At 57.6% G+C, this 13,079-nt stretch overlaps 1 protein-coding gene across 1 annotated transcript in view; it reads left to right on the plus strand.

Moving 5' to 3' along the window:
• Positions 1-542: 542 nt before the first annotated feature.
• Positions 543-13,079, plus strand: part of LINGO1 (leucine rich repeat and Ig domain containing 1) — a 220,119-nt gene continuing 207,582 nt past the window's right edge. The window contains exon 1 of the mRNA XM_044932817.2: positions 543-1,654. The gene's annotated coding sequence lies outside the window, so the exon portion shown is untranslated. The remainder of the gene's footprint in view (positions 1,655-13,079) is intronic.

Genomic DNA, 13,079 nt, shown 5'->3' on the forward strand with positions numbered 1-13,079 from the left:
TTCAAGAGCTTTTCCAGACCGCCTGCACCCCGCAAAGTTCCGTCATACTTCCTGCTCTTACAGGGAGGAGGGACCTATTGATACTACCAAATCAGAGCCCCCAGAGATGATGGAACTCAATGTCCTTCCAAGGAAGTGTAAACTGAGGTCAGAGAGAGGCAGGCATTTGCCCAAGGTCACACAGCTCAAGAGTGGGAGGCCATCCTGTGAGCCCTGTCCTCTCGGCATGACAGGTGTCCTCATCCTGTGCTCAGATCCGGACAGCTGCTTCCCTGATCCCTCCTTCCCCCCGCCCCGCAGTGCCGGGCGCCCAGCCTGCACCGCCCCACACCTCCAGCGTGCCCCTAGGCTTAGCAGCCAACAAGCACTGAGCGCCCCCTGGATGGCGCGGTCCGGCCCGACCGCCAGTCTCCTTGACTCACCCTCCAGCCCCGGAGGGCTGGGCTCAACCTCGGCGGACCCGGCGCCGCCCGCACGGCCCCGGCTGCACCACCGCCCCGGACTGTGCCGGCGCACGAGGCCGCCCTCCTCTGCGCCCCCGGGTGGGGCAGGTCGAGCCCGGTGCGCTATCTCTTTAAGCCCGGGCGAGATGGGAGCTGTCAGCGACAGCCGAGGCTAGCGCGGGACGTCGCCGCCCGCCAGGCCGGAGCGCGGAGCCGGTGGAGAGCCGAGGGGGCGGTGGGGCCCGGGCGCGGCGGGTCCCCTCGCCGCCCACTGTGCGCCGGAACCCTGGGCCCGGCGAGTGGCGGGCGGCACCCCAGTGTAATGCGGAGAATGTGAGGGCAGCGCAGGCCGGTGGAGAGGAGGCGGCGGCGCGGGAGAGGGCGTCGGCAAGATAGACGGAGAGGCAGCCGGAGAGACGGAGGACCGGGATCCGGGCGGGTGCAGGTGGGAGAAGGGAAACGAGATAGGAGAGGCAGCAACAGAAAAGAGGGAAAGAAAGGAGCGGGAGAGCACGCGGCTGCGGGCGGCGGCGCAGGCGAGGAGCAGGGAGCCCGCGCCTCTGGGTGGGAGCACCAGAAGCCGGAGTCGGGCGCCGGGGCCGGGAATCAGGCGGAGAGCACGGCCGCGGCCGGGCCGGCAGGGTGAAGGAGCAGGGACGCCCGAGGGGGCCCCTCTGGGAACACCGGAGGGTCTAAGGCGGGGCCAGCCCGGTAGGACCGCAGGGTCACTCCGCAGGCTCCGCGGGCCGCGCTCCGGGGGCTCCCGGCGGGCCGGGGCCTTTGTGAGCGCCCCAGGAGGGCAAGAGTCAGGAGTGCGGAGCCGGTTGTGCGGCGGCGGGGGTGTGTGCGCGCCCAGGTGTGCGCGTGTGTGCACGAGTGTGAGCGCCCAGGCAGTTGGGAGCGCGCGTTAGGGATTCTGCTGGCATCGCAGTGTGGAGAACTGGAGGCAGGAGCGGGGCGCGCAGGGGAGCGCGGGGCCCTCCCGTGCACACGCACACGCACCGCGCGCGCGCGCGCGCACACACACACACACACACACACATACACACACTCGCGCACACGCCCTCCCTGCCTCGCTCGTTGCCGCGGCCACCATCTCAGAGCCGAGCCCTGCGTAGCGGGAACCCGAGCCGGAGCGGGAACCAGAGAGGAGCCCAGCGGGGGAATGCGGCCCCGGAGCGGAGCTGCGCGCCGACTGCGCGCCCGGGACGGTGAGTGTGGCTGGACAGGAGGGATGCTGTGGCGGAGCTGGGGCCGCGGGGGCGCAGGCCGGGGAGCTGGGGTGTCTGCCCGCCGGCAGCGCCGCGTGCGCGGCCTCTGATTGGGCGGGAGCCTCAGGGGCAGCGGGTGGGAGGTGGGGTGTTGGGTGCGCGCCCGTTGTGAGGGGGGTGCACGCGTGGAGCTGGAGGGGAGCGCGCTCAGCACCCCGGTTCGTGACCGCGCTCTCGCCCGCTGCGCGGCCCCGCCTAACCATCACCTGCCATCAGAATCCCGGCGACTTGGAGCAACTTTGCGTGTGGGGGCAGAGGATGGAGGCGCTTTAATGGTGGAACTCCGGCCTTTCTCGGAGAGAACGCGAGGGAGGAATGGGCCGCGTGCCGTGCCGCCCGGCCGGTCAAGGGGGAACATCCACTTTATCAGCGCAGCCGCTGGCTCTAGGGGACACCGGTTCAGCCCCGCGGCGTCGCTCTGGAGGCGCTGGGGGCGCTGGATTCCCGTGACCCTGCCAGGGTCAGATGGGACCGCGAGGCGATGGCTTCCCGGCCTCACGGCCGCGAGGTCATCTTTGCACCCAGGCTGAGGATGCGGGTTTGAGGTTTGGGAGTTGGGAGACGTGCCTCTGTGTGTGTGTGACCCTGCTCCTTCTGCTTCGTGGGATGGCGGCTGGAAGAAGGGAACTGCCAGGAAAGTGCATCCCATCAGCCCTGGCCCCCAAGGAGCTCCCAAGAGCCTAGGGATTGGAAGGGGAATCACTAGGCCCCCAGCCTGGTGCCGCCCCGCCCCTCCCCCTCCCTTTCCCATGCTTTCTTGGAACCATGCTCCTGTTGCCTCACTCTGTGATGAGGTTGATTGTGCTGTGCCCCCATCCTCACCTCCATCTTCTGGCATTCCTGTCCTTCAGGAAGCTTACCAATAACCCCTATCCCCACCCCCTCTGCCCCCAGTGCCAGCCCTGCCTCTTCAGTAAAAGATAGAATGGTCGGGTAGTCCAGGATGGTGCCCTGAGAGGTGCGGGAGGCCAGTGTCCCAGGAGGGAGAGGCCCAAGAAAGGGAAAGAGTTCAGGCTCCCTGCAGGCCCCTCCACTTTACTGAATTCTCCCTGCTTCCAAGCAGATTCTTCCTCCTCTAGGAAGCCTTCTCTGATTGCTCCCCATCTTTCCTTTCAGCTTGGGATTCTGGGATGGAGCAGCTGAGTTTCTCAGCCGCCCTTGTCCATGTGCCTCGCTCCCTGGCACTCAAGTGTGTGAGCCCGTGGGGTCAGAAGTCTTGTTCTCAGCCTCGATGCTGGGTGGAGGGTGGTGATGTTGGGCCAGTCTGTATCTCCCTGAGTCTAAGGGGTATGGTAATATCTACAAGTATGGTAATATCTACAAGTTTTTTGTAGATACGGTAATATCTACAAGTGGAAGTAGGCTTAGACCTACTTCCACTTTCACTGCTGCTCCGCGATCTCTCTGCTGCCTTGTGAGAATGAAGGGGCCGTGGGCACGTTTCCTCTCTGTTTCAGAGGAGGATATTGAGGCAGAGATGGAGCTAGGGGAATGGCAGTCAGTCCCTTGCACCGTGAAGGTATCCTTTAACCCTGATCTTTGCTGAGGTGGGAGGGCGCAGGGAGGGCCCTCAAGCCTTCTTTATTGACCTGGCAGCAGGGCTCTGGGGATCTGCTGCTGGAGGGTCTCCCCAGGGCAGCTCTCTTGCTGCTGTGACCAACACACTCTCCAGATGGTCGGGGAGATAGGCACAGCCGCTGTCAGCCTGATTCTCTTGGTTTGATCCCAGCCTCATCTGGGCAGACCCCATAGTCCGCCTGGTCTCTGCTTGATGGTTTGCAAACCTATAATCCTTGGCACTGGGATGTCAGTGTCATTCTGGGGATCAGAGCACCAGCCTGACACTCTAGGTCCTGTAGTCGTCCTCCTGCTTGGATCCTGGAACCCTTCCTACTATTCTGAGGTCTCTCCCATGGAGTCCCTTTCTGGGCCAAAGAGCTCACCCTCAGGTGAATGGGCTCCCCACACAGAGGTCCAAATGTGCACTGGGGGTGGGGATAGGGCCTGATGGTTATGGGGACCACTTCCTTCCCAAGTGGCCCACCTGAGGCACAGGCAGCTAGAGTAGCTCTCAGCTCCAGGCAGGTGTCTGTGCCCATTCTCCCCAGCCCAGTCCTGATGATGCCCTGGACTTATCCCCAGGGTCACTCGGGCCCTTGAAGATCTCAGGGGGGAAGAGCTGTTGTCCAGAAGTGACCAAAGCTCATCTGGGGGTGGGAGTGCTGGGGGTGGTCTACTGGGTTCAGTGGTGGCTCCCTCAGCCACTTTGCTGGCTTCACTCTGGGGCAGCCTCTCTTTGCCTCTGCCCCTTCCTTTCTGCCAGCTTGAGCTGACTCAGTCTTTCTTAGCTGTCATTCCCCTGCCCCCCCGACCCCCTTGCCCCCCACCTCTTTACCCCTTTGTCCCCCTGTGGCTCCCTGAGCTCTGGACATTTGCTCCTTTGTGTTGACCTGACTGATGCTCTGGTTGGTACCCAAGTGGCTGGAACATAGCCAGCTGTCTGCTTGGCCCCACCCCTGCCATCAAGACCTGCTTGAACCCTGCCCTGGTTCTTTGACCCGTACCCCAATCCCCCATCCCCAACTGACTCCAGCAGGGTGAGTCCTCCATATGGGGCCTCAAGCCAAGGAGAGAGAGAGAACATGGAACCTCATTGGCCCCTGATCTGGGGGTCAGGGGTGAAAGCCCTGTCAGGTGCTCCCAGCCCCCACTGGCTGCCTTCTTTAGGAAGATGACCACTCCCTGCTCTAAACCTCCTGACTGGGAAGGAGTCCTGCTCTGCGTGGCCTCCTTAATTTCCTTGTCCATCCAGGCCCTGACCCTGGTGTGTTTGTGTTTTAAATTATAACAAACTCAGTGATAAGTGGGCTTCCCTGGTAGCTCAGCTGGTAAAGAATCCGCCTGCAATGCGGAGACCTGGGTTCGATCCCTGGGTTGGGAAGATCTCCTGGAGGAGGGCATGGCAACCCACTCCAGTATTCTTGCCTGGAGAATCCCCACGGACAGAGGAGCCTGGCGGGCTACAGTCCACAAAGAGTCAGACACGACAGCGACTAAGCGCACAGTGAGAAGTCGTTGATTGGCCTGGGCCTTGGGGTAACTTGAGGGGGTAGAGTTACCCCTGACCACTCAGGCCTCCTTTGTGGGGAACTGGGGGCCACCCTGGCCAATCAGATTCTCTTTTGTGGGCTTCCAAGGCCTCAATATCTGCTCCCAGGAACTGTGTCTCACTTGGCCTTGCTCTTCACTGCCTGGAACTGTCCACTTGGGGATCACTCCATATTGGGGGCCTCTCTTGCTTTGAGGCCTGGGAGCTCATACTGAGGGTACTTATGACAAACTGGGTCCATCCCTGGATGAGCTCTGAAAGGAGTCACAGACATGGACCCACATCCCTGGGTATAAGGCAGCCTGGGCTAGGCCCCGCAAGGTACAGGGAAGGGAGGCTGGCAACGGGTTGTTTCAGATGGACCCAGGAGGGCTGACCTATTCAGATATTTCTGACACTTGGTGGATGCTCAGGAAATGTGCTGGATAAGTGAATGAGTGGAGGATGCGACTGAGTGAGGGCTTTCCAGGCAGATGGCATAGTGTTAGCAAAGGCTTGGTGGTGGGAGGCGCCAGGCACGGGGGGAATGTGTTTGCAGTGGAGTGGCTCCTGCAGGGGCACAGCAGGCACAGAGCAGGTTGGCACAAGACGGAGGAGGATCTTGAGTGCCCAGCTGAGGAGTGTGGGCTGATTTCGTATTCAGAGGTTGTAGGGGTGAAGTTCTGGAGGGACGCGATCAGATTTGCAATTTAAACCGCTCCCTCTGGTGGTCGTGGGAGTGTTGGCTGGGAGAGCCAGAGGCAGGGCAGCCGTCCTAGAGCTGCTTTGGGAGTGCAGGCTGGTGGTGGGGACAAGAGCAGGGCCAGGGGCCTTGCCAGCCTTCGCTGGGATGGCCAAGGGGCTGTGCGTGGTTCCCCTTCCGATGGAGGAGGAAGAAATTTGGGCAGGGTGGGGAGTCAGGTGGAGTGATGCAGGCCATCAGAGTGAGGCAGGGCCTCTGGCATCACCATTCCCACCTCCTGGGCATACAGAGTCAGCAGGCATCCTGGTGTCAATAAATGTGTCTTTATTACTGGCCCTTCCCCTGTGCGCACTTGAGCAAGTTCCTGAAGTTTCTTGGGGCTCAGTTTTTATGTTTGTAAAATGGGTAAGTATGTCTTCCTGGAGACCTGGAGTGAATTTGGGTGGAAGTCAGTGACCTGGGAAGTGGAATGCAGGGGGAAGTGGTAGAGGGCTGGTCAGCATCGCTATTTGATGGAGGAAGAGTTGGAGGCCCAGAGAAGGGCAGTGACTCACACAAGGTCATAAAGCAAGTTGGGGGCAGGGGCTCCAGCCGGGGGTTTTCCTGGCTGTGCCTGTGGCCTGCAGGGCAGGGTTGGGTGGGGTGCCCGGGGCTTCGGGGCCTTCACAGAGGGCCTCCTCAGGCACTTTCTTCAACTATCCAGCTGTCAGGGAGAGTATGGAGCCATATGGCCACATCAGGGGAGGAGCCCACCACCCAGGAGGGATAGCGGTTAACACTCTGGCCTTCTGGATCTATGAGGGCACTGTCCACCCCCAGGGTCAGGGCGGGAGGAGGCCAAAGTGGAACCTCAGTGTCTAGGTTGGTTTGGACATGGAAGCTGGGCCTTGGCAGGTGGCCCAGTCTCAGCACCCATCTGCCAGGGCAGCCGGACAGGCAGCTCCATGCCCAGGACTGATCCAATTAACTCAGGACCAGCTGTGCCAGACACCCCACCCCCATTCCCCATGCCACTCCTCTGGCCCTGCTGGTCCACAGGCCATGGGGTGGCACAGCACCTCTGATGTCGGGGTCTCAGGTTTGAGTGGAGTATATGTGTGTGACACGCAGCTCAGATGTGACATGCAGCCTTACCCTAATCACTGATTCTGTAGTTTTGAGATTTTGGAGTATGGAAATGGGCCCCTCAATTCAGTCTGGTGTGATTAAAAGGGCTTGCCTTGGGCATGGGAACCATCTGGAACTGAGTCTGAATTCTGTCTCAGCCTCTTCTGAGCTGGATGGGCTCAGGCAAATCACTTTTCTGGCCTCAGTTTCCTCATCTCTTATGTGAGAATGATAACCTACCTTCTTGGGGTGTCATTAGCATACTTTGAAATAATACATATAAAGCATGCACTAGCTTGATACACTGAAGAATCTCAGTAAGTGTCAGTCGTGTTTTGCCCTCTGCTGGGAGACAGAAGTGAATTCTGTTGGAGTTTCAGTCTCTAGGCTGAAGTAAAGAGGAGCCTTATTTTTCAGGAAAAAATTTGCTTTATAATTTTATGTGGTACGTGCATGCTCGGTTGTGTCCGACTCTTTGTGACCCCATGGACTGTTGGCCCACCAGGCTCCTCTGCCCATGGAATTTTCCAGGCAAGAATACTGGAGTGGGTTGCCATTTCAGAGGATCTTCTTGACCTAGGGACCAAACCCATGTCTCCTGCATATCCTACATTGGCCAGCAGGTTCTTTACCAGTAATGCCACCTAGGAAGCCCAATTTATAATTTTATAAGTAAGTTTTTATACTCCATCCCTCATTTAGTCCCCATGGCATGCTGTAAAGTAGGCAGAGAGCACCGTCCCATTTCACAGATGAAGAAACTTGCAAGCGATTCTCCAGAGTCACACAGTGAGTTGGCCTTGACCCTGTCTTTGGACTCCTGGTCCAGGACTCTTGCTGCCTTGATATGTGTCCCAAACTTCGGGGGAGTGGAGGCTGGGGAGAAGTGGGTCTGTCTTCAACGAAGTCTGTCTAGACCGAGCTTGGGGATTCTAGAGAGTCTCTGCCTAGCCCTGTCTCTGATACAGGTGCAGGGACAGGCTGCCATGGTGACAGATAGCCAATCCCAGCTGGGGTTACTGTGGGGGATGCTCAGTGAGGCAGTGATTGGGGCATTTCTCCAATGAAATGTCTGTCCAACGTGGGGTAGGGGTGGGGATGGGTGTGTGTGTGTGTCAGGGAGCGTGGAGCAGGGAGTCTTTACCTCCTGGGCACCCTTGGACCCTGCCCAGGCAAGCAGGGCACCGCCTTCGGGGCTCTCTTCCGCGGAGAACACTGGGCTCCCCCAGCTGTGTGGCTTTGGCCAGGTCACTGTGTGTCCCTCTTTGAGCCTCAGCATCCCTCTTTGTAAGTGCAAGATAATCCCCTCCCTGCCTGCCTCCCAACGCTGTGTTTGGGACTCTACTGTAAATACATGTTTTGATACAAACATCATCTTCCACAGCTGCGAGGCCAGGCATCCCCCGTCCTACATCTGCGGGTCCTGTGATCGCTCAGCAGTTCTCTTGTTGGGTGCTTCCTCTGGGCCCGGCTATGCTGGCTGCTCTGGGGACAGAGATGAGTAAGACTAGCCCCCGCCCTCGTGGGGCGGAACCTGGCAGCAACTGTGGACTCCGTGGCATTTAACGGTCCTTCCAAACACATGCTGGTTGTCACACTCCCACTCAGTATCCTCCAAGGGCTCCCTGTTCCTCAGACTGGTGTCTGGACCCCTCAGTGTTTTGCAAAGTCCGATTCTCCCCACACCCAGCCATCTCGTTCCATAGTCCTCTGTGCAGTTAGGCTCTAGCCCAATGCCACTCATTCTCCCCTTCTCACGCGCTGTGGCTTTCCTTCCTCCAGGGGTTCACCCTACTGACCACTCCCCAACCTGAGTCCTTCCTCCATCTCTGCCCATAGATCCCACCCGCTTTTCCACACTCAGCCCAAATGCTGTGTTTAGAAACCCCTCCTGGCCCCCTGGTCCCACCACTGGGCTTCCCTGGTGGCTCAGATGGTAAAGCGTCTGCCTGCAATGTGGGAGACCTGGGTTCCATCCCTGTGTCGGGAAGACTCCCCTGGAGAAGGAAATGGCAGTCCACTCCAGCACTCTTGCCTGGAAAATCCCATGGACGGAGGAGCCCGATAGGCTACTGTCCATGGGGTCGCAAAGAGTCGGACACGACTGAGCGACTTCACTTTGCCTTTCACTTTCCTGGTCCCCCTAGCTGGGAGCAGCTTCTCCTTCCTCAGAACTCAGAGCAGCGTATCTACTTTACGTTTTGCAAACACTTGCTGTGCACCTACTGTATGTGAGGCCTAATGTGTGCAAGGCCTGCAATACATGGCAGTTGGTCTGTCCTCATGGCCTGGGAATGCCTTGGTGGCAAGGACTGGGCTTATTCATCCGGGGCACCTGGCAGATCCAGGGACCTGGGACCAGATGGGCTGACCAGGCATGTGGCCCATCCCTCAGAGCCTCCGTGGCCACTGCCTCTTCCTCCTCCTCTTTGGGTCTGGAGATTCCGGCTGAGCCCAGGACATCTCTTTGAGAAGCTCCGAGTTACTGGCGGCTTTTCTGCTAAGATGCTCACTACGCATGAGGCCTTCTCTCCTCTGGGAGGCTCCGCCAGGCCAGGGGGGTGATACCCAGTCACTGGCCACACATAACTCTCCCCGATGAATTGCATGGCATCTAGCAATTAACAATTGATTATTTGGGGTACTGATAACTCTTCCATTATCGATTGGTGGAGGCGGGCCTGGCCAACGTTGGTGTGGGTCAGCTGGGCCTGGCTGGGAGATTGCGATCATGGTCATTTATTCCTGACCAGGATGCTCGTAAACAGGAACAAGAGAAAGGGAGGTGCTGGTGATCCTCTCTTAGATTCGCACTGCCAGGGCTGGGGTAGAGAGATAGGGAGGGGGTGAAGGGGAGCTTTCACTCACTCTCACCTCCCTTCCATGTTCTGCTTCCAGTCTCTCCTGGCCTGGGTCTCAGCTTTCCCATCTGTTAAGTGGGGATTTCAGTCTCTGTGGGGTAACACTGTGCCTTTGAATGAGATGCCTAAGCAGTCCCTGACTTGTCGTTATTTGTGGTTGATGGGGGTGGGGCAGGGGAGCAGCAACCTGAGGCTCAGAGAGGGTAGTGGTCATATGAGGATGGAGCCAGCATCAGGATCTCTAATCCGGGGGCTTCCCTGGTGGTCCAGTGGTTAAGACTCTGAGCTCCCAATGCAGGAGGCCTGGGGTTCAATCCCTGGTCAGGGAACTAGATCCCACATGCTGTAACTAAGACCTGGAGCAGCCAAATAAATAAATAAAAATGAATATAAAAAAGAAAAGATTTCTAATCCAGGGTCATTTTGGAGAAGGGCAGGGAGGAAGTGGGTGGGAGAAAGGTGGTGGGTGGGAGGAAGGTGGTTGGTCAGAAGAAAACAATTGCTTCACTAAAGTGCTGTGTCTGGCTTCTGAATGTACTCAGGCTTCTAAATGTGGAGCTAGGACTCAGTGGAATTTGTGCAAAAGCGATTTCTAGGGAAACCACATAAAGGGGATGGCAGGGGGCATGTTTAACCTACTTAAGAGACCTAGCTGCCTTTCAGGCCTGCCGGGAGCAGGAGGCATTATTTGTGGGGTTCTGGCTCATGTGACCAATGCGTTGTTTTTTTTCCACTTTTTGTTAGGAACATTTTCAAAGGTACAGAAAGATAGAGGGAGTAGTGTAGCAACTCCCATATACCCACTCACCTAGATTTAACAGTTGTTGACATTTTACCACATTTTGCTTTATCTTTTTCTTTCTGGAGTAGTTTAGAGTAAATTATAGACATCATGACATTTCACCCCTAAATATTTCAGCATCCATCTCCAAAAAATATAAGAAAATGCTTGTCTCACCTCAAGTGGTCACATAATTCATTTTCTCCTTGAGAGGTGAGGATGCTTGACAGATGCGGAGACTGAGGCCTGAAAGACAGCCTGGCCTGTCCACGGTCACACAGCGCAGAGAGGGAGGGGAGAAGGAGTGGGATCTAGGAGGCTGCCTACAGGTGTCAGCCCAGGATTGCCCGAGACTGTGGGGGCGAGGCGAGGCAGGAAGCGGCCTGGAGCTGGGCAGGTGGCTGGGGTAGGATGCTGCTAGGGTGGTTCCTCTGGCTCAGGCTGGAGGTTCCATCTGGAAACAGGAAGTGAGTCTCTTTTAGGATAGCCCGGGCTCTTTTCCTTTTGTTTGCTACAGGGATTAATCAGGAACTGCAGCGTCAGGAATATCTAAAACAACTTCTTGTTTATTGTTTAATTTAGGAGACTGCTATCAGGCTCTGGCCATGCAGGGCCAAGGGAGCCTCTGCTGGCACAAGGCGTAGGGCTGCCCGCACCAGCCACTTTGGATGGCAGGACGGAAGGCAAGGGGAGGGCTGCCTGGAGTTCGGGGGCGGTGCTTAGGGGCCCAGCCTGGATAGCCAGGGGCTTTGGGAGAACTGAGGGTGTGTGTAGGGGAGGTGGGGGGCTGCACCTGAGATCTGGGCTGGGCTGAGTCTTTGGTAGCCTCAGAACAGAGATGAGAAGCGAGGCACGGAGGGGTGAGCTGGGGCAGGTGCAGAAAGGAGGGCGGGCTTTGGCTGCCTCTAGCCACATGGAGGAGCTGTCTTCACTGTCCCGCCTGCTAAGTCGCTTCAGTCGTGTCCGACTCTGTGCGACCCCATAGACGGAAGCCCACAAGGCTCCCCCGTCCCTGGGATTCTCCAGGCAAGAACACTGGAGTGGGTTGCCATTTCCTTCTCCAACTCTCCTGCCTGGGCCCAGTTTTCTCCTTGGGGAGGGAGGCCGGGTGTCCTCTGCCAGCCTAGGGCAGGTATGGGCCTCCCCGGGCTTCCTTGTCTCCTTGGGGTCAGGGTGCTTCTGCCCTCCTGGCACCCACACATGCCTTTTCCGCCCTTAGTGCCCTTGGTGACTTGTGAGCACCTCTTGATTCTGTAAGGGTCACAGGGGTCACAGATATGGAACTGGAGAACACTGGAACTAGATGGCAGCCTCGGAGATGATCTCATTCTTTTAGGCTTAGATAGGGAAACTGAGGCACAGGGAGTGGCCAACCCCATCTCAAGTGTCACATTGAGAAGCATTGCAAATACAACACTTTTGTACTTGCATGGTCCAGTGGCTGAGACTCGGAGCTCCCAATGCAGGGGGCCCGGGTTTAATCTCTGGTCAGGGAACTAGATCCTACCCGCTGCAACTAAAGACCTTGCATGCTGCAACGAAGATAGAAGATTCTGCATGCCTCAACTAAAACCTGATGCTGTCAAATAAATAAATATATATAAAAATAAATGTTAAAAAAAAGAAGAGCATTACACAGCCTTGGCAAAAAGTCAGGAGTCTGGTTTCTCAGTCCCAGAATCCCCTGCTCCTGGGCCTTGAGGGCTTGTGGTTCAGACAGACCAGTGCTCCCTCTGGTTCAAAGGGGCAGAGGTGGGCCCAGCTGGGAAAGGGCTGTCAGTCATCCTGGGGTCGGCCCCAGGTTCTTAGGACCTGCCCTGCCTTCTGTACACGCACATGCACACACACACACACGCACACACACACCTTTTTATTTACCAGTGGGGAGTGTGGGTGTGCTGGTTGGGGAGGAGGCTTCAGCGGGATGTCCTGAGGCTCAGCCATCAAGGGCTGAGACGGTCTTCCTGTGCTCCCATCTCTGCCCCCACAATGAGGAGAACCCTGGTTTGTGCCACACTTACTGTTGGGCTTATTTCTTGAGGACAGAAGTAGGAACAGTGAGCAGGAAAGTCCCCTGGGAGGAAGGTGACTGGAAGGAGAGTAAGAGACAAAGGTCAAAACACCTCTGATTCCTTGTCCACAGCCCTGCGGCACGGCCAGACCCTACAACAAGCCTGTGTATTCTCTGCAGTTGGGGGTGGAGAGGAAAACACCCAGCCTCCCCCAAGTGGCTGGATGGGGGCTGTGGACCTGGGGCATGTCACAACCTCTCCTGGATGAAGTGAGGCAGGGAATGGACCTCTTCTGCTGTGAGAAGGGTAGGGAGGATTGGCTGTGGCCACTGGCCCATCTGTAGACTGGTCCTTTAGCCACCTGCTGGGTGGGCAGTGGGCTGGCAAGGGTCATAGGGCAGGTCCTTGTTGCCCCATCCCCAGGCCTTCCTTCTGCTCTCCCTGTGCTAGAGTCCGGGGGGCAGGTAGGATAGAACCAGCATAGGTCCCCATGCTGTCTGACTGCGTGCTGGAACCTTGGCAGGGTGCTGGAAGAGCTTAGTGCTCACCGCAGCAAAGTGGCCATTATGGGCATCATTTTACAGATGAGGAAACTGAGGCTCAGGGAGGTCACTTGGCCACTCAGTGGTGGGTCTGGGATTTGAGACCAAAACTACCTAGCTTTGCTGGATCTCGCAGTCTTTGAGTCCTGGTTTCTGCTCTGGGCTTTGCCACTAAATGCTGTTCTCTGGGTCCTGGGTCAGGAAGGACTGTGAGGATTCCTGAGGGCTGGGCCATAGCCACAGGCTAGAGGGAAGGCTGAGCCTCTGGTCA

The sequence above is a fragment of the Bubalus bubalis genome, chromosome 20, assembly GCF_019923935.1.
Source record: "Bubalus bubalis isolate 160015118507 breed Murrah chromosome 20, NDDB_SH_1, whole genome shotgun sequence".
NCBI classification, from domain to species: Eukaryota; Metazoa; Chordata; class Mammalia; order Artiodactyla; family Bovidae; genus Bubalus; species Bubalus bubalis.